This window comes from Sphaeramia orbicularis, chromosome 8 (assembly GCF_902148855.1).
Source record: "Sphaeramia orbicularis chromosome 8, fSphaOr1.1, whole genome shotgun sequence".
In the NCBI taxonomy this organism is placed as follows: Eukaryota; Metazoa; Chordata; class Actinopteri; order Kurtiformes; family Apogonidae; genus Sphaeramia; species Sphaeramia orbicularis.
Genome location: NC_043964.1, coordinates 31,387,007 through 31,410,037, shown reverse-complemented (window position 1 = coordinate 31,410,037; position 23,031 = coordinate 31,387,007).

The window sequence follows — 23,031 nt, the reverse complement described above, 5'->3', positions numbered from 1 at the left end:
AGTCTGTAAGACCCTTAAGGTGTCAGAGTCATTTTAGTTCAGGGGTCACATACAGCCCAATTTGATCTAAGATGGGCCAAACCTGTAAAATAATAGCATAATAATCCATAAATAATCACAACTACAAGTTTTTCTCTATATTTTAGTGCGAAAAAATAAAATTACATTTTGAAAATATTTACATTACAAATGATCCTGTCATAAAAAAATGAGAATAACTGCAACAACCGCAAACAGCCTGAAATTTCTTGAGGAAAACAAGTGAAATTTTAAAAATATTATACCTTCGCTTGTCGTAAACACATGTGTATAATGACTTACAGATCACAGTGGATCTGTTAAGACAAAATATTTAGTAGCAGGCATCTGGAACTGAAAAGTCAAGACTCAGTGACTGTTAATGTCTTCTGTGTCTGGACTGGATCCTATGGGGGTCCAGTTTTGGCCCGTGGGCCTTATGTTTGACACCCCTACCCCACCCCTGTTGGCTGAACAGTACTGTTTTTCTGTTTGATATTTGATTGCTGATCTTGTGCAGTTTAACTCCATAATAATTGCTCCATATGTTTTAATTGAAAGAGTCTGAGTATTTTTCTGTCCACAGTGTCTGAAGTCTTTCTCCCACCACATAAATGAAAATGACTTTATTTTCCATACAGTATGTCATGTGCTTTAAAAATGTTTTATATCACATCTTACGTCTTTAAAAACCTCCCTCTATAAACTGAGTTACTTGGAGCTGTGCAGATTAAAATTTAGAAAACATAGTTCTTTCTGCTGACATGTAATGCCACTTTTTGCAGTGAGAATAACTCTCCTGGGTTTGGCACTGTTTTTGTAGAACCAGTCAGGAACAAACAGAATAATGGACCATAAAGATGTCTCTGTGTGAGTGCTCCTGTAAATATTCTTTTAAACATTACAGTAATGATCACATTCATTGTTTTAATAGTGTGATGTTAAAAGCATTACTAGGATAAACTGTTGCTGTTTCTGTGTTTCTAAGCAGTGTTGTGGTCAAATATCAAGAATTATCCCTGGTGTATGAGTCTGTGAGATGTTTGGTAGCTTCTGCTGTGGCCAGACAGTGATAAAAGGACCATCTTTGGGGAAATGTCTGTGTTTTCTTCTCTTAGTGTGTCATTTGCAGTGGGACAAATGTATTAAAGAAGGACAAAACATATAAAAAAAAACTTCAGAATATGTGACGAACACTTTCAAAAATTCAAATCAAATCCCTTTTGACATAAATCTCACCCCAGTTTCATATTTCATCTGGATACATGTCAATCCTTCGAAGAAAACTATGATCTCCGAGTCTTTTCAGAATATTTTTCTTAAAATAACCAATGAAAGGAACAGTATTGTGTGTGTGTGTGTGTGTGTGTGTGTGTGGGGGGGGGGGGGGGGGGGGGGGGGGGTTCCACAGTCATGTACACAGGAGTGCTGTGCCTTTGCTGGTCCCATGTGATTTGATGTTATCCTTTCTATATATTTAGACATCTGCAGGCAAATGCTTGTCAGTGGCAGATGAAGCCATTAGGCTTTTTCATATTGACAGACAGTGAAGAGATTCACAGCAGGTTTTGTTTGGCGCTCCCTTCATGTTTTGTCAAACTAAGTCAAGGGAGCAGGCGTCTGTCAGGTACCTGCTAAGCAATGAGGAAAATGAAAAACTTCAAAGCTGGTTGTTGGCTCAGTTAGGATTATGAATCAAGATCAGCAGGGCTTTTATCCAGCAGAGACTTTTTTTTTTTTTGCAAAACTACCTCATCAATCTTTATTTCCCCATGATACTTTGCTTAAAATCTGCAGCAGTGGGACAGCGGTGGCTTATGCAGGATTCTGTCTTGCATGGTGCGCAGTATTACAGTGCCACCCATCACAGCCATCATCTTCTATCTGTTCACAGGGCCTAAGAGCTAAATGTCAGCCAGCATTAATGCACACTCAGCGTACAATGAGCACAGAGAGCCGTTACTGACAGGGAACAGCCGGTGAAGTCACTGCTAAGGAAGGCAGATTCTAATATGACAGGTCCCCTAGGAGAAGGGACAGACAATCACCATGGCAACCCTATCTCCTCCCTGACCCCCTTCAACCCTCCCCACCCTCAATGAGGAGGAGCTGGCAGAGGTGAAGCGGGACTACTGAAGCCTGAGCAAAGATGACAACTTTCACTTCAAAGTTGATGGGATCAAGTTATTTCCCTTTCATGTTGCAACTGGTGAACACTCGGGTGAAGTAACTTTACTTTTTTAAGCACTCTCAGTGAGGGTTAAGAAGTCATCAGGGATAGAAATCTCATCCTAAACTGAGTTTCCCATCTGAATGAATATATTTTAGAACACGGTAGCTTTGCTCTACATTTCCTATATAGGTTTGCACATGGGTAGTGAGATTGTTTTGTCTGTGGCCATGCAAATGAAGGCTCAACACTGCATCACAGAGTAAGAGAGGCACCGTATGCTGTAATGCAATGCAATACAGCCTTGAAATAAATAGTCTTTTTCAAAATACAGTAATCTGCTCTTCACATGGTCTTAGAACTGTGCAATGTTATTGGACTCTGAGTGAAATATTGTCAGGTTCTGCAAAAATAATACATACTATAGAAATGAGAGAGTGGAAAATGAAAAATACTTAATTACCGTAGCATTTATTACTTAGCTGTTTTGTCAAATATAATTTCTCCTGGCACACGGGTGTCATTTATTTTACTGGTAAGATGATTGTGACTCATTAAATAATATATAAATGCATGTTAGTCATTTATAGAGTGTAACAGACAAGCATTAACAATCTGCACTCCTACTGGTAAAATGATTGTGAGTCATCAAATGTATGTAAGACAATAAATAAGCAAAAGGCATCAGCACTTTACATGCTGTCAACTGTTACTAATGCTGACTAATTGATCCTTATGGATGAATAAACAAATGTTATGGATCACAGCCAATGTTTCATATTTACTCCCATAACACTCGTGTGTATGATTCTTATGATCTCATAAAGTATTTAACCCTTTATAGGACACTCGTAGAAATACTCTGAAATTCAATGAAGACCTAACGAGACTTTATTACTTTTGTGAAAAATGTCAACATTTTTTATTGTTATGTAGAAAATCAAGATAAAAAAAAAAAAAAAAAAAAAAATCCAAGAAATAAATATAAAAAAAAAAACCAAAACCAAAACATATGGATCAGATCAAGCGAAAATCAACATCAACGTGAAAAAGTACATTTGCACACATCATTTATCAAGTGGGTTCATTTTTTAGTTAAAGCTCTTTATTTTCTGGAACTGTTGTCATTTTAAAATACCACTTACACAGTACAGGAGAAGTTCCGAAACCTTCTGCTTGGCTGCATTAAATTAACAAAAAGACATACAAAAGACTGTTTATTATTTTACAAAATTAAAATTCTGAATGATGAAGTTTGTGAATTCATACACTGGTCGCATTTAAAAAGACTATCTGTGAACTGTTACTGAGAAATTAGTTTTTATTTGTAATTTACCTACATTAGTATGGACCAGCACAAGTTATAAATAACACTGTGTTAGTATCAAATACATTAAATAAAGCATTGTGATTATATCTGGCTTGTTGTTTTAAAACGTAAGTCAACATTTTGGGTGATCCATACAATGGTAAAGAGTTGTCCACATGTTACTATGGCAACCTGTTCACGTGTTACCACATTCTCATGTCAATATAACATAGACTTTTCAATATTTTACTCCAAAATATATTTTCAGCATAGTTGAACATAATATCTAAAAGGTTTTGTCCCACTTGATATCAATGTCTGTTGAGAAACGCATGTTTTGAATGTTTGCGTGAAGCTTAAAAAATTTATGTCTGTTTCAAGTCCACGTGTTATTGAGCAGTAATTAGACATTTTTCACCTAAAAATTTTATATCCCCAAATTTTGTTATAGGGTTTGGGTTAGTCATGTTAAAGTGCTTAAATACCTACACAAATATGTATAATACATGCATATAAGTTACTCTGCTTACATGACAGAGACTGTTGAACATGAAATGTGTCCACGTGTTACCGCTTGATCAAACCCAAGGTGAAAGGAACATGCATTCTAGAACTGGTCCTGTCACTGTCTTGTAATGTATGTGGAAATGACCAAAAATAGCCCCTTGCCTGATAAAGGGTTAATATTTTTAATTACATGTATAAAACAACAATGTGGTTTATCAAATACATGTCTCTTACATGACTGGTTGAAGATAATAGTTAATCATGATATGGAAATAGCAGTAAAACTAGTTTGGAATATTCATTTTATGCACAAATGTATTAGTAAAGTCTATTGTGGACTGAATTGCAATGACTTGGCATTATTACCATATGGTTCCTTTGAAAAAAAGTTCAGTTAAAGTTAAGTTAAACTAAGCAGATGCCCCAAATGACATAAGGGAGGAAAAATATGACACACTAGAAAAAGTGCCAAAAGTTAAAATTGTTCTTAAACTGTGTCATATTGGAATTTTTTTCTTCCCTAAAGTAGTTATATGTATGTTCCTACCATTTATATGCATCAAACAAGATAATTTATCAGTATGAAGTTTTGTTATGACCAAACACATACATACACTGTTAAAAAAAATAAAAAATAAAAATAAAAAAACGGTATTTTTATGGCAGCAGGGGTGCCGAAAAAATACTGTTAAATAATGGAAAATAACCATATCATAACAATACGGTAATTTTCCATAATTAAAATACAGTTTTTTGCCCCAACTTTACATGAGATTTTGCATATTTTTTTGACTTTTTAATGTTCAATTAAAAATATTTACATGTATTAAAACAATCAAATTACCTATAAATATTTATATAAATAATTTTCAATGAGACTAAGTTGTACAATCCATTGATAAAAACTGTATTTTGACAGTTTATCAGTGCTTATACATGTTATACATTCACAAATATACATTTATTCAACATTTTTATTGTGAAACCTCCTGTAATTACTCAAGATATTTGTCAATTAACAAACAAGTCTTGTTAAACTTACAGAACAAATAATTCTTTAATGGTTAATTGTCAGTAATTTTATCTCGTTTTATTATTATTTTTTTACAGTATTAAACTTTAACAGTTTAATCTCATAAATAGAAAATAAATATTTATGAAATTATGACACATTTGCAAATGTGTTTTAATTGTATTTTTCTGTGAAAAAAAAATTAAAAAATGGAAATTTTTTGGTTATTCACAGTTACAGTTTTTTCGTGTTATTTTACATTTAACATGTAAAATCACAGTCTATTTTTGGAATTTCATTGATATTTTCCTGTATCTTAAAAATACAGAAAAAGTCTGTAAAATAAACGGTAAAAATTCTGTTAAATTACAGATTTTTTTTTTTACAGTGTAACAGTAGATTTTGCTGAACTGAAGTTTGGAGAACATGCTATCTCATCATATACATGTAGGTTAAACTCCCTATTGACCTTGACTTAAGCAATGATGCATGAAAAACAATGACAAACCGTTTTGACAGATGACTATAGAAGACATCTCTACCATTTCATACTTCAGCTGCACCAATACAATGACCCAAAACAGATGTTCAACCTCTGTGAGGATTATTTAGAGAGAAAAAGTCAGCTGGAGTGTTATCTGTGATGGAATGGCCTGCCCAGTCACCTGATCTAAATCTTATCGAACTGCTCTAGGATGAAGTGTATAGCAAGGTCAAAAAGAAATATCCAACTAGATGAGTTTTACTAGAAGCATGGTAAAGTATTTCAGCTGAATATTTTAAGAAACCAACTATCCGAAGGCCAAGAGCGTGTAAATCTGTTAAAGCTGCTAAGGGAGTATTTTTCCATGACTATAAAGTTTAATATATTAATTCATAATATATAGTCAAGATAAATTCAGATTCAGGAATTTATAATCATTACCTCCAGTACATAAATTTACCACATTAGAAATACATTGACTTTCACATCAGCCACAGCATTTATTGGCATGCAATCTGAAATAAACATCATATCCATTTTAACAGTTCACAATAAATAATAGATAGAGATTAATGAACAAAACAAATATGCCAGTGTTTTCTTTTAACCCATAAAGACCCAAACATCCACTACAGACCAAAACCGTCTACTGATCTAAATTGTTTAATACCTGTTGATCCACTAATCCGATCAATACATATAAATAACTGATGCAAAATATAGTTTGTCATCTTTTCATAATCATCAGATATGACCCATTAGAGGCTCCATAGTTACCATGGAAACACCATCATCTTCTACAACATTGATTCACCAGTAAAACCCATGGACTTTGAGCAATAGCAGTGGATGGAAACACTAGGTTTATGTTCAGTTAATGATGTATTTTAGCAAAAAAGTTACTTTTTCTTCAGTTTTCTCAGTTTCTGATATGATGACAATCAACTTTAATCTGAACTTTTATGAACATCTACATGATCAGCAAATTCAACATGGGAAAAAACACGATTTTCACTGGGAGAAAAAAAAAAAAGGAAAATACAGAGGATAATATATGATAAATGGTGATAAGTTACTTAAGAAAGGTCAGATAGAGAGAAAAATTCATTTGGGAACTGCCACAAAAGTAGCACTGGGTCTTTATGGGTTAATATGTCTTTTCATCGTGATTTCAGACTGATTTATACCAATGGACATCAGTTTGCATTATTTGCATTATAGCATATTTACACTGATTTGACAGCATCATGTTATATCTCTGTAATCTCTGCCCTCTCTACTTCAACATATTTAAGTTTATTCGGAGTGTCATATTTGTCTAGTTTGCTGTTCCTGTGTCTTTTACTGTGTTGTGTTGTTTTTCTATGATTTAGTGTCTTTGCTTGCGTCTTGTTTATTTCAGTTGTATCCTGCTGTTCTGCCTTTCTGCTTTGTAAACTCAGTTTTTAAAGGTGCTATGTAAATAATGTTATTATTATCATTACCTGTGAAGAAAATTACTCAACCTGTTGAGACTCAGTAATGCATTTCTGTCCACTGCAAAGGACATTCCATTAAATAAATACATACACAAATAAATAAATAAATACATACATACATACATACATACATACATACATACATACATACATACATACATACATAATAAAAAATGTGTCTGAAAAAAACTGCTTATGCTATTTCCAATAAGATCATTATTTAATGTAAAGAAGCCCAAACTTTACTTTCCTTGGTCTCAGGAGGTTAATGCAGTGACAGAGGACTAGAAATGGTGCATGGGTAAATTTGACCTAGAATAGAATAGAATAGAACAGAATAGAATAGAATAGCCTTTATTATTACCACCGTCAAGAGTTATTGTGATCACTTTGCTTTGTGTGTTTGCGTGTTTGTGTGCATGTTTGTTTGTTTGTTAGCAAGATAACTCAAAAAGTTACAGACAGATTTTCATGAAATTTTCAGGGAATGTTGATATTGGCACAAGGAAGACATGTTTAAATTTTGGTGCTGATACAGAGGGGGGCAGATCTGTCTTGGCGGAGGTCTGCGCTCTCCGAGTGCTTTTCTTGTTGTCATTGTGTGTATGATGAAATTAGGAGTGTAACTCCAGTCAGTGCAGCAAACACCAGTGCTACAGAAATAAGAATAGAGTGAATACAAAATGACAAAAACTAAAATAAAATAAGAAAATGTAATAAAAATTTGCAATTTAACCCATAAAGACCCAAACAAACACTGATGAACAAAAGCAGCTACTGATCTATACATGTAAATAATTTATGTAAAATTAGTTTGTCATCTTTTCATGGTCATCAGATATGACCCATTTGGATGTTCTGAGGCTCCGTAGTTACCATGGAAACACATCATCTTCTGTAACATTGATTCCCCAGTAAAACCCATGGAGTTGGATCAATGACAGTGGAGATGGTTGGTTTATATTTTACTGAAAAAGTCACTATTTCTTCAGTTTTCTCTGTTTTGATCTAATAACCTTTGAATTTACTATGTGCTTTTATGAACATCTACATGATTTGAACTGAAAAAAACAAAAAACAAAAAAAAAACCCTCAAACTAAAGAGGATAATATTATAATAAATGGTGAAAATTTCTTAAGAAAGGTTAAATATAGAGGAAAAATTAATTTGGGAACTGCTTCAAAAGTACCACTGGGTCTTAATGGGTTAACAAAGTAACACAAGAATAGAGCTTAAAACAAAAGTGGATAAAATATGAATAGACACAATTTACAGAATTAACAGTAACTGTTGGCTGTTTTAGGTTCATATGCTGTTTTCTCAATATTGTTATGACTGAACTGTTGGTCTTGGTCCAGCTCTGTGTTCTCTGAGCTGTTCTAGTTCACTGCTTTGGAGTTCTTCCTGTTAAGTGCAGTGGACGCTGAACACTCAGTCACACTCAGCAGCGCCACACTCACCATGACACAGTCCCAGAGCTCTGTCACCCAGCGAATGACAGAGTCCAAAACAGAGATCAGCTCTTCCTGTGCTCTCACTCATCCCTCCATCCTTCCATCTGTGCCACCTGCTGCTGGCTACCTGCTCAGCATCACGCTTGGTTCCTTTGAATCAGACTTAAGTGGGGCTGTCAGTGGCCTCAAAACCTCACAAGTGTCCACACCATCCATTTTACCCACAGTTACATGCAGCACAAATAATGCCACGCGTTCAGCATGTACCAGAGCAGCCAAGACTCACATGAAGACAAGAGCGTGTAATAAATGTGAAATCTGTGAGTCACATTTTGTAATACGCTTCAGTCACGTTTTCTGGATAGCGTTCATGCATGCGCACATACACACTCTCCCACTGTGTGATTCTTACCCACACAACAAAAGAATACAATATTTCATATAATAATCATATTCACACACTAATAAATGTACTCACTTGCACAGTTTTTCTGACACACACACACACTAAGAAAACGAAGGTTTAAAAAGTGTCAGACGTACGCCCATTTACAACCTTCAGAACCAAACCAACAGCTCACACACAATCAGAACAGCTTGGAAAGATATTCAGGAAAAAAAAAAACACCCGAGTATTGTTAGAATGAAGGACTTTTTACTTTAAAAAGACAAAATAGTACGGTGTAGTTGAGAAAAGCCATGTTAAAATAATGATAACCTCAGTGTTATTACCCAAAGATTTCTTGTATTCATATGACATTTAAGAAATTTTAGATGCATTTTACAATCCAATCCACTTTATTTATAGAGCACATTTAACCGGCCTCTTGTGTTAGCTTCCTATTACCATCTCTTATGTTAACAGGTCGGTTTTGGCCCTTGTCTTAAATCAGCTGTAAAATACACTAAAACAATTATCTATCTTTCAATTTGTGTCTCATCTCTTGGTTACCTTGTTAGGCTTCCTTATTCATGAAAATATTGTTTATGTTTATGTTTATGCATTTGGCAGATGCTTTTTTCCAAAGCGACTTACAGGGGAAAACCAATCAAATCACTCAATCAATCAAATTTTATTTATATAGCGCCAGATCACAACGAAAAAGTTATCTCATGACACTTTATATATAGAGTTGGTCAAAACCAGACTCTAAGCCAATTTACAGAATCCCAACAGAATCCCAGAAACCCAAAATACTGGTTTTAAAAAATTTTTTGTGAGCCTCTGGGCCTTTTTTTTGTCAGTATACCCCTCGATGTGCACTCTGCAGGTCACAGACTGAATTGACCTCACATGTGTGGACATGGCCGCCTTTGCTTGTTTTGTTTTTGTGCAGGTATACTGGATAACAAGACAAAATGAGAATGCCAAAAAGCTCACATGATTGTTAGAGGAGCTGGCTATCAGTGTGTTGGCTGACAGTGAACTTTGATTTCAATTTTGACTTTAATTATTGTTTTATAATCTTATTTTTTTTATACTTGGGTTGAAACCGACCCTAACACAAAGGTCATAATTTCAACCAGAGCATTTCATAATTCAGTGAAAAGACATTTTTTTGTTTTATTTTGTTGAAAAAGAGGTTCCTGACAAATAATAATAATAATAATAATAATAATAATAATAATAATAATAATAATAATAATAATAATGGATTAGATTTCTATAGTGCTTTTCAAGGCACCCAAAGCACTTTACATTATTGATCCATTTTTCATTCACACTCTGGTGGTGGTAAACTACATCTGTATCCACAGTTGCCCTGGGGCAGGCTGACAGAGGCATGGTTGCCAATTCGCACTAAACTGCCCCTCCGACCACCACCGAACATTCATACACCACTGTGAGGGACACTGGAGGCAAGGTGGGTGAAGTGTCTTGCCCAAGGACACAACGGCATATGACTGGGACAGGGCGGGATTCGAACTGCCAACCCGTCGGTTATTGGACGCTCTACCTCCTGAGCCATGGTCGTCTCAAAGTCAAAAAGCCTTGATGCAATACACAAATTTTATGTGGTTCATTTATGCATTTAAAAGCTAAAATGAGTCAGTGCCGACCCTAACACAAGAGGAAGGTTAAACAACAAGAACATTTCCAAAGTTCTGCACATAGAATTGTAAAAAGAATAAAACAAATATCCTCTATTTAGCTCTACCAGTCCTCATTAAAATAACAAAAACCAGTAAGATCAAATAAAAGAAAAAACACTAAAAAGAATTAATAAGTACATAAAACTAAAACAATGCTAGAATTAAAACAATAAATCAAATAGTTAAAAGTAGTAAAATAAATTTAAAAAAACACAGAAAAGTGATTTAACAGGTGTAATTTTGTACAGTATCAGAACCAGCCAACATATGTGAGGCATGAATATAGACATAGGAAAGGAGAATTGTTCAACCTGACAATAGGAAAAAAAATAAATAAATAAAAATGTGTATATATATATATATATGTATGTATGTATGTATGTATATATAAAATACGTGACTGGAAAGCTGAATGCTACACACTGATTCCTCCCTCGTGCTGCAGCTCACTGCCACAGGTACCTCTTATACCAAGAATATCCGTATAAAGGATTTCTACAATGGTTCATAATCTGGTCATATGTAGAATATCAATATTTATCTTTGTCCCTTTATCATTCAATGTGTTAAACCACATCATAACATGTACTAACACCTGTGGTAAAAAGAAAGCTGGACTAATAATGCTAGAAGGTTATCAACAGCACTGCAGAGCCTCAGTGTGTCATTCTTTTAATGTAGTACACAAAATAAAGGATTCTGAGTATTATTCTACACCGATCAGCTGTAACATTATGACCACTGATAGAAAACGTGGTAATAATGCTGATTATTTTAGTACACTGGTACCTTTCATTCTGGTTGGATATACGAGGCAGCAACTGAATATTTAGTCTTTATAGCTGATGTGTTGGAGGCAGCAAAATGATCAACATAAGGAACTGAGAGCCTGGGTCACAGCATCTTCACAACTGCAGGTTTTCTTGGATGTTCCTGACAGAGTTCAAGAGAAGTATGATTTTGTGATTTAGACGTTTTTCATGATTTTCAGAAAGCAAACCTGCATTAATTGAATTCCTTTGCCATGTTGACCTACCATACGCTCAACTGAAATAGCATTTTTCTAAAGTCAGTCAGTGTGTTATTTTTGTTTTATAGGTTTTTACCGTTATATTGTTACTGTTATATATTTTAAAATGTTGATGTGCAGTGTTTTCCACAGGGTATCTCAACAAGAACATTACCAAAGCATTAAAAATAAATAAAGAATTGAATGAATAGACAAAGGAATGAAGAAAGAAAGAGACAAATAAATAAAGCACTGTTAAAACATGCAGTAAGTCATATTTTGAGAAATTTATACATGAAATGATTAATAGATATCAGATATAGCTGACAGGTGGTATGACTGTCTGGATGTACTCTGCTCAAATAAGGGTGAACATGTCTGCTGTGTAGTGGCAGGATTATCATTCTTCTTCCCTCTGTAATCTGTGTGTTATCACATTGTAAATCCCCCTTGGTATTTGAAAGAACAACCGCCAATTTGTAGCTACACTCTGAAAAAGACATATATCGACAAGGACACCCCTCTTTTTACATGCTGTTTTCTTTTGTAGGGATTTAGTCATTTTAATTCCATAGCATGCTTCCTCACGCACCTCATGTTCTATCGCACAATTTCCTGTTTCAACACTAGTTTTGCAAATGCAGATGTTGCAACTCAGTGTTACTCAAGATCTAAACAAACAACCCTGAGAACCTTTACACCAGGGATCACCAACCCTGGTCCTGGAGAGCCACTATCCAGCATGTTTTAGATGTATCTCTCTTCCAACACACCTGATTCAAATGATAAGCCTATTATCATCATCAAGCTCTGCAGAAGCCTGATAATGACAGTCAGGTGTGCTGGAAAAGGGATACATCTAAAACATGCAGGATAGTGGCTCTCCAGGACCAGGGTTCATGACCCCTGATCTACATGATCAGACAGTGGTGAAGAATCCCAGCTCCATAAAGTAGAAGTCCTGCCATGTATTTGTTCCAGCCATTCCCTGAACCAGTCCATTTTGACGAGGACAACTCCTCATCTAGGTAGATGGGATAATTAGTAGAATCACCTGTGTTAAGTGAACAGGTCGAACCAATACATGGCAGGACTTTAACTTTATGGAGCTGGGATTCTCCATCATGTGATCAGTGAATTAAATATAGGAAAATATGTGATTTTCACTGAGAAAGTGTGAAATACAGAGGATAATATTATAATAAATGATGATAAATCACTTAAGAAAGGTTAGATATAGAAAAAAATTCATTTGGGAACTGACACAAAAGTAGCACTGGGTCTTTATGGGTTAAAATTTTACACAATCTCAAATATTATCATAAAATATTTGTGAAAAATTATTATTATTATTATTATTATTATTATTATTATTATTTCAAAAGGTGTGGCTGCCAAATGCACATGATCTTTCTGTTCATTGTTAACATCATCTTGCTGAAACATCCAGTTTTGACCTCGACTAAACAGAGCACGTGCAGAGGGGATGTTGGGTTTGGAGAGTGGGACAGTATTTGGCAGAGTTCAATGACTTAAGAGTGAATCTTTATGCAAAATATCACAAATGCATGGGGTGTCCGAACCACTTTTTCCACCTCTGTATTATGCGAGAGTAGCTGACAGGGATAAATTCTGCTGATGGAGAAGATAGAGGAAGCTCTGCAACCACTGAGATCTGAGGATGAACATCAAAGGTACATGTGGGCTCACTCAGGTTTTCTTTTTTTATAATGTGTTATTCATAACAGCTGATTAATAACTGATTAACCATTTACAACCTAATTAATAATCTCATTATGGACCACTTATAAAGCTGCAGTATATTTCACAGCGTTCACCTAAATACCTGCTGTGGTTAGGTGGTTATTTGCATAACCCCACTGGTCACTGTTTTACTTTCCCACAGGCCTCTTTTTCGAACTCTACTGTACCATATCACTAACACTGGTAATGCCACTTATGTAGGATTTCACAAGCAAGCACGTCGGCCAACAGTAATGTCGCTTCAGGACGACTTAGAGGAGGCATAATCATGTTTGCCACACACTCCCCACTACTGCTGCTGCCGCCTTTCAGTCACTCAATTCGTTCCTCATATCAGTTATAGGCCTTCGAAACCACTTGAAGAGCACAGGATATCGAGCTGATGTCTTTGCTTTGTTGAGCTTCTGTTTGTGTTGCTGGCGTTGGAGTGTGCATTCTGGGGGTTTTATTGGTCTGCTGCAGATAGGCTTGCAGGCAATATCTTGGGTTCCGCTCATTCTAATCTCTGCTCCTTTGCTGGATATTTGTTTACTAATTGTGAATTAATTACTGTGTGGATGAGCTTATTTGATTTATGTATTTTGCTCAGTATCTGGCACTGTGCAATATGCTGCGTGTATTTTTAAGTCAACAACATTTATACACATATTTGGATATAATAAACATCTACGCCTGAACTGGGTTTGCAGTATGTTTTCCCCTGGTTGTTTCGAAGGGTAATATTATATACTGGCTTTTTGTAAACAACATCCATTTGTTGCACATAAAGAAGCTGGAGAAGGTCTCTAATGGGCTGTTTGATTCAGTTGTGGCTCAAGCTCTTATTCAATTCCAGGTGAAACCAAGCTGCACTTATCTGTTTCAGTTCAGTACATTGTGTCTTGAGGCTCAAGGTGCTTCATGAGGGAAAGGGATGAAGTGACTGGTGACAAGTACATACACTGTGCAAGGTGCACATTAGGTTCACATGTTTGTGTTCTTGGCAGAACAAAGACCACAGTATGAGTTGTCTGGTACATATAATCTGTACATGGAATGCACAGTAATAAAGATTTTATAGTCCCTTCCAGAGCAGTTTAGGTAAAGATAAAAATTAATCGATAATCACTGGTCTCAGACATTATATCGTAAAGTAACCAAACTGTAACTGTGAATATGTTTTACCATAAAAACATAATACTATCCTCACATTACACCAACACACAAAATAATTAAATATTAGTTAATTTCCAAAACAGCTCACATTGTTCACAGACAACGTGATTTGCTTGGTTTCTGCCAAGAGATCCACCAACTCATTTAGCAAGATCTACTGGTTTTGACAACCATGGCAGTGCTTTGTTAGAGGTGGGGAAAGATGCCAGGTCTTGGTTTAATACAGAAAAAAAAAACAAAAAACAAATATATAATTAACAGTGATTACTAAATGTTTAGATGAAACCACAGTCTTTCTCTAACAATAACCCAAATGTTTTTTTGTTTTGTTTTTTTTACCTATACGTCCAGGAGCTGGGATGCAAACTCCACTCTCTTGTGGTTAATCCCTGGATGGTGGATCCTTCGCTGAGAAATTATGTTTTGCTGCAACAAAATGAAGGCATTGATTGCGGTTGAAGCAAATGTAATGGAGCTGATATTATGTTTATAACAAAACATAATTGGATTTGGAATTTTGTTATATAGGAACATAATTTCTGTGAGACTGGGATGGACAGAGTGGTGATTTTACAGTTATTACCCTTGGCCCCCCGAGGATATTGCACTCCATCTGTCTGTCTGTCTGTCTGATGTCTGTCTGTGTCTGCAACTCAGTACGTCAACATGAGGATTTTTCACAGTGTAGATCTCTCTATTCTATCTCAGACCTGTTGGATGATGGTCTAGATCTGAATGCAGATTATATAATTTTTTAAAGGATTCTCAGACAGGAAGCCAGCTATTAAAACACACAGATGCTGCATGACAGTTCTGGATTATATGACCTAAAAGATAATCCAGAACTGACAGTGACTGGTTGGTTGGTTGGTTGCTTCTTTCATACTATACCTCTCTGGAAAAAATTCAGAGACCACTGTAATTTCCTGTGAAATCAGCATGTCTGCATGTATGACAGCCATTCCATTCCTGTGTCTGTTGAATTCCAACACAAGCACACCTTATTCTACTGAATAAACACCTGATCCATGTCTTATTTAAGAAGGAGAAGTATAAAAAAACACTACTGTGGACATTACTGTCTAGACAAAACAGTTCTATTAGTACCACAAAAGTAATCGGAATCCGAAAATAACTATTGAAAACTACTAGACTTCTGCTCTGACAATGTTCCCAAACTCTGAGGACTGGTTTTTCTATCAGGACAATGCTCCTGGCCTCAGCTAGGTCCATAAAGGTGTGGATGATGGACCACCAGATGAAGACCCTGTCATGGCCAGCCCAATCTCCAGACCTGAACCCACTTTGAAAACTTCCGGAGGAAGATGGATGGTCAAAAGCCATCGAACATTGCTGAGACTCTTGAATTTCTGTGCCAGGAGCTGCATAAAGTCATCCAACAGCAATGGAGGAGAGACAAGACACGTGAAAGCTGTCATTGAAAATCAGGGACACCACCAAATATGAATGTCTGAACTTTTACCAAGTTACAACATTAGTATTGTGTTGTTGAGAAATGAAAGCAAACTTGTTTTCTTTGCATTATTTGAGGTCTGAAAACACTGCATCATTTTGTTATTTTGAGCATGTGTCATGTTCTGCAAATACATGCTCTAAATAACAATACTTTTATTTGGAATTTGGGAGAAATGTTGTCGGTAGTTTAGAGAATAAAACAAAAATGTTCATTTTACTCAAACACATACCTATAGTCAAAGAAAGTGACAATTTTGCACTATTTTTTCCAGAGCTGTATGTTTCTTGTAACAGAATTATTCAGTGTAGTGAATATAATCTAAGCGAGTGAGGATCTGTACTCTTATTGAATAATGTAAAATGCAAAGTAATTAGTATGTTTCTTAAAAACACAAACTCTAGCAATAATCCCTCTGCCTCTGTTTTCTATTTTCCTCTTGTTTTGCTGTGTTCAGGACTTCTTGGTAGCTTCTACCTCTAGCTGATAACAGCACCATGCAGTATAAATAAATAAATAAATAAATAAATAAATAAATAAATAAATAATTTTTACATAATTTCTGTTAGCTCTAGTAGTTTTCATTTACATTCCCCCAAATGGTTGCTTTTGATTGCTCCCCGAGTTCTGACAGACTTTGGAAAACCTGCATTTTCCTACCATGCATGACGGTCATGGAATAATCTTCAGAAAACAACATACATTCATTTCTGTTAATGATTTTGAAAATATCATGGAGAATGCAGTGAAGGAGGAATGTCACTGTTGTTCTTGATCCCATTATGGTTGAATAGCTGGGTTTTATTGCTCATTGTGTATCTTGTCTGTGTTTTATGTTTTTTGGACTTTGTATGGCTGCTACCTTGGCCAGGTCTGCTTTGTAAAAGAGATTCCTAATCTCAGTGGGACTTCCTGGTTAAACAAAAGTAAAATAAAAATGTAGGCATAACAATGTAATGTGAAAAAAAAACAATAAAAAAAACAAAAAAACAAAAAAAACACAAGAAGTGACCCAGGTTGGATAACATTCTCCTCTTTTTGCTCTTACTGAAAATCTTTGCTTGAGTGATAAAACACAGCCTATTGCATCACCCACGTTTTGGTTGTATGTTGATTCTTCTGTATTTCCATACAGTTGCAATAGAACAATGTTACTCAAACTGTGGGCCAGGACCCCCAGGGGGGACATGAAGGCTTGCCAGGGGGGCTTGGGATCACTCCTGGGTGTTTTTTTTTTTTTTTTCCCTCTTTAGGTTGGAATATGTAGCAAGTGGAAATAATGTATCTAATGTGCTCATTTTAGGGAGGTACAACAAACCAATCTACTGCCATGGTGATGCATCACTAGGCAGAGTTTAGGTTTGGAGGATTTACAAGGATTTTACTGGGGAAAAAAAGTGCCATGTTTCTGTCTTTGCACAGTTTGTGCTTTAATGTTCTGAGCTTTGCAATGTATACAGGCTCATTGCTGCCACTGATATTGTTAAAATGTTCAGCTTTGTTTAAAAAAAAAAAAGTCCAAAAAAAAAAAGGACTTTGTTATAGTAAGATAAATGCACATTTCCTATTTTTATTTGGAAGAATATTGGCTCAGGGAGCAGTCTTATTGAGTTTATTTGTATTGTTCAAGCAAAAATCAAAGTTATTTTCAATTTGCAGAACAAATTATTCAAGGAAAAGCAAAAGTATTGTCATCGTGGTGAGGGCAATCAAGGGGGACTTAATGGACCAACAACACCACCTGGATCTCAAGCCCAGGAAATAATATTAAAGAAATTAATGTGTTTTTTAATAATCCTACTTTCAGATTGTTTTGTAAGGAGCTCAAAGGAAACCACACAAGTTGGTTCTGATTAAAGACAGAGATGTGTTAATTAACCAAAGAGTTTATTCATAATTCAAATGCAGTAAATCAAAAAGTAAAATGCTGGAACTGCCAAATGAGACAAAAGGTGTTTATACACAAAACCAGAACAAATTAAGCCAAAAGACGATTTTATTACAAATAGACAAGAGCCTCACTCAGGAATCTAAAATCACCAATAAAAATTTAAAATTAGCACTCCAACTGAAAAGAAATTAAACTTAATAAAAAGGTAAGCTGGGGAGCACAGGTGGAAGGCAGACTACACTGTAGGGTGCCACCAAATACCCACCTCAGTGCAGCAAAACAGACATCACAGTAAATTTAAAGGTGCAGTCTAAAAATATGTCCCAGTGTATTTTCTCATGACCAAGTGGGGAGACCTCACCAATGTGCTTAACCCCTCAACCATGCGGTGACCAGCTCCCTGAGATAAGAAAACAGAATTAAGAAATATCTCATTTGGTTAACACAAAAAAAATTGAGAAAAAAAAGAATGACAAACCAATAATAAAATAAATCAACCAAGGGGACAAGTTAAAGGTGCGGGAGACTCGGGCATCTTCGGAATTTTTTTGTCGCAACATGCATTGTGGGAAATGGAGGCTCACGCTGCTGCTGCAGGGAGGTTTGCACAGCCGCCTGCAGCAGCAGCGGCAGTGGCAGCGTGAGCCTCCGTTTCCCACAATGCATGTCGCAACAAAAAAATTCCGAAGATGCCCGAGTTACTTCCCGGTTCGGGATGTAAACACACTGGGTTTGTTTATAGTGGATGGCACTTCGAAATTGTTCACCATAATGCAAGAGATTCAGGTGAGTAATCAGAGAAAGATTTACAGATTTGTGATACTGAGGCTATGACTGAGGTTTTACAGATTTGATGAAAAATTCATTACGAATGTCTCCTGCACCTTTAAACTAACAAACTAAGCAACACAACATACAACAAACAAAGGCAAAACAAGAGCAAAACAAGGAATAATAAAGGACAAAACAGCAGCAGGTGAACCTATTAAAACAAGAAAAACAGATCAGGCCCATCTCCCTCAAAAATGAGGCCCAGGGTCACAGCCTACTGACCACCTATACAGCACAATAGTGAGACCAGACAGGGCTTCCCTGGCAGCAACCACCAGCTCAGACCACAGAATGAGACACAGCACAGGTGTTTTTATACACCTGTGTTAATTAAAGGCGTGGTCAGGGGAGGAGTGAAGCTAGAGCTACGTTCACTCTACAACCGCAGTGTTACTCACCACATTGTGATACTGATGTTTCTTGCAATAAAAGTTAGAATTGCACCACTGTTATAATGTTGTTGGGGTTGAGGGGGACCTGGAGATTTTCTGTCCTTCAAAGGGGGGACCTGCAGAAAAAGACTGAGAACCACTGCATTAGAATAACTTTTCATGTTACTATTTCAAAGCATTTTCTCTCTACGCTGCTCACTTTCTTGACTTTCTTTATTTCTTCACCACCTCTCTTTTTTCTATTTGTTGAGTAGATAGGAGTGGTCAAGTTTGAGCAGTTCTGCTAAACCTATAAAGACCCAAACATCCACTGGTGACTAAAAGCATCTACTGATCTAAACTGTTTAATGCCTATTGGTCCACTAATCCTATCAATATATTTTTGCGTTTCCATTACGCTTGGCTCGGCTTGACTCAACTCAGGTACCAGGTCCTATTCCTGGAGACCATTTCCATTACAGGATATTACCAACTTTAGAGTACCTGGACATCATAGCGATGCGACACGTTACTTCCATGTCATCTGCTCAGAGTTGCTGATAAACTCACTTGTTGCATGTTGTCTCGTCAAGCTCATGCTGAATTTTTATATCTGAATATCCTCGACAAACCATGGTGTAGTTTTGGGGGCTGAGGTGATACCAAAAAACTAGTACCGGGTACCAGATTCCAGGCCTTTTTTCGTAATGGAAACACAAAAAGGCCGAGTCGAGTTGAGTCGAGTCGAGTCAAGCCAATACCACGTAGTGGAAACACAGCATATGTCAATAATCGGTGTAAAATGCAGTTTGTCATCTATTCATGGTCATCAGATATGACCCATTTGGATGCTCAGAGGCTCCGTAGTTACCGTGGAAACACCGTCATCTTCTACAACACTGATTCACCAGTAAAACCCATGGAGTTGGATCACTGACGGTGGATGGAAACACTAGACCAGGGGTTGGCAACCCTGGTCCTACAGAGCCACTATCCTGCATGTTTTAGATGTATCCCTCTTCCAACACACCTGATTCAAACGATAAGCCTATCATCACGCTCTGCAGAAGCCCAGTAATGACCATCAGGTGTGTTGGAAGAAGGAAACATCTAAAACATGCAGGATAGTGGCTCTGTAGGACCAGGGTTGCCGACCCCTGCACTAGATGGTTCCTGTTTGTTATTAACCCATTCAGTATCAGAATATGAAAATATGTGAATACAGAGATAAACCAGTAAGTCATGGAGGTGACGTCATCGTCCCTGTCTGTCTCCACAGTCTGAGCTGATGAAGATGTTTGCACAGCCTCAACATGAACAGACTTGTAGTGATTTTCATTTCTTTTAACCCTCAAAGACCTAAACAGCTCCAGGCAACCAAAAGCATCTATTGTTCTAAAAATATTAATTATTGAATCAATGATCCTGACAGTATATTTCAATAATTCAGGTAAAATACAGTTTTTCAGGGTTTCGGCAGCATCAGATGTGTCTTATTTGGATGTTCAGAGGCTCCATAGTGAACATGGAAACACCATCATCTTCTGAAACATTGATTCACCAGTGAATCCCATGTAGTTTGAGCAATGATAGATAGATAGGAGATAGTAGCAGCATGGCACACATTTAATAACAATATAAAACCACAGCAAACATGAGTAAAGAGAAATATACATAAGAACAAACACTATACACTGTACACTATAAATTAGTAGTTGTAGACTTTAGTTTGTATAATCAAAAAGTCACATTTTTGTTGGTTTTCTCTGTTTTGATTTATCAACCTTTAAAGGGTCATATTTTGCTAAACCCATTTTTATTAGTCTTTGGTACATTTATTTGTGTATTTGGACCCTAATAGTTAAAAAAATTTCATTTTGGCAAAAATCAAGTGGATTTCTACAACCTGTTTTAATTCCTGCCTAATGTGTTACGTCTATAACTAGTTACGTCACGACATTTGCACATATAAGGTCAAGACTTCTGACGAACATTTGTTCAGTGTTGGTTGGTTCAGTTGGTTCACTGTTCAGTTGTTGGTTGCATTAATGAACATAAGTGGCTGAACGGGACAGAGCATTACGGTCAACAGCCTGGGGGTGGTGGGGCATGAAGTGGTTCATTTACATTTAAAGGGCCAGCACTTAAAGCTACCTTTCTGGTGTCATTAGTCAGAAATAGGGTTGAAGATGGACCTGTGGAGTTGAATTAATGAAGAATTCAGACCCAAGCATAGCATTGACAGTTTATGTAGACCACAGGGAAATGTTTGAAAATGCATAAGTCCATTTAAAAAAAGCAAAATATCACTCCTTTAAATTTACTCTGAGCTTTAACATTTATTCATTAATTAGTTCATTCATTCATTCATTTTCTGTTGTCCTTGATCCTTGATAGTGTCATGCGGGTCCTGGAGCCTTTCCCAGCTACCAAAGGGTGGCAGCAGGGTACACTTTGGACATTTCATCCCGGGCCTGACCAGTAAATTAAAATGAATTACTTGCTAATTATTAATTACTTTTCACCTCCCTCTGTTGAAGGGTGAATTCAGATATTCCTGGGTAACAGCCACGTTGGTGTTGGTAACATGTATCATCACATGCAAAAAGAGATGCAGTCTACTGAGCTGTTCCACACAAAAATACAGGGTAGATATTACTATCACTATATTTACCACAAACTGCAATTTTATTTATTATTAATTGGAGTTTTATACAAACATCATTTGTGTTAATGGTGACTGTTGATCCTTTTCTTATTTATTTATTTATTTTATTAGTGTGAGCAAATAGTAAGAAACAGAATCAACAAACAGTGGACAAAAAATAAAGAAATAGATGGAACCAAAAGAAATTTTTAAAAAAGAGAAAAAAATAACTGAATATTATGGTGACAATAGCAAGAGTATTATAGGAATAACAGTAAATAATAATAATAATAATAATAATAATAATAATAATAATAATAATAATATACTTTTGTTTAATATCATTACTCCTTTTTCATACTTTTTTTTTTTTTTACATTAGGTCCCATGGATAGGAGTGAGACTTTTCCTTTCTGCACTGACATGCATCTGGTTGATCATTTCCTAACAAACTAGCAGGGGAGACGACACATAAAAATGAACGCATCAATGCCCAGAGGCAGCGGCGGGTTAAAAGCTAAAACCTGATAATTATTTCATACAACGGCATCATTATCAGTCTCTTGTATAGATATTGTGCTAGATGTAGGACAGCTGCTTCAAAAAAGAAAAAAAAGAGCAAGATCTGATAGACTTTGTTCACTTTAACGTTTTGTTTGATGTGGAGGGAGTCAATGGAGAGGACCATCCAGTTCAAATGGAATAAAACGTAACCTCTGTCTGTCTGAGGAACATTCAGTGCGCCTCCTGTAAGAGCTCGCATTCGAAGAAGTGAACACGTGGATGGAACTTGTTGACTTTTCTTCAGTTTTGTGACGATTTGTGGACACGATACATACAGTACAACTCATCCATTGGTCTTATGATGGCAAAAAGAGGCAGACGGCACTGGAATATTTTTCACTCAGATGTGTGCTGATGCATTGTGGTTTCACGTCTCTAACCCACTTGGCATTCAGACAGAGCACTCTACAGATGCCTCTACACTGTTTTGTTGATTTACCTATTATCAGGTGAACTGTTATGAGCATGCCTCAAGGTTCGCCGTCTCAATTCAACAGATCTGCTATACATTCTAAAGAGCTCAGTCCCTGTTCTGTGCAATATGCTACATTGCTCTCAAGGCTGTGAATATTGCATCATGTGGAAGGGCAATAAGGCCTCATTCACTGCCTGTGGCCTAACACATGCCTCTTAATGACTGGTCTGTAAATGAAAACAAACAAGGGTGGCTCACAGGTTGCCATTATGTAATTTACATGCTGCCATAGGGATGGTCGCCCACAAACGCCACATGGTCCACCATCAGTGCCAGGCCTGAGTCACTGTTTGAGTAGATTTGTTAATGCATGTCTGTTTGTA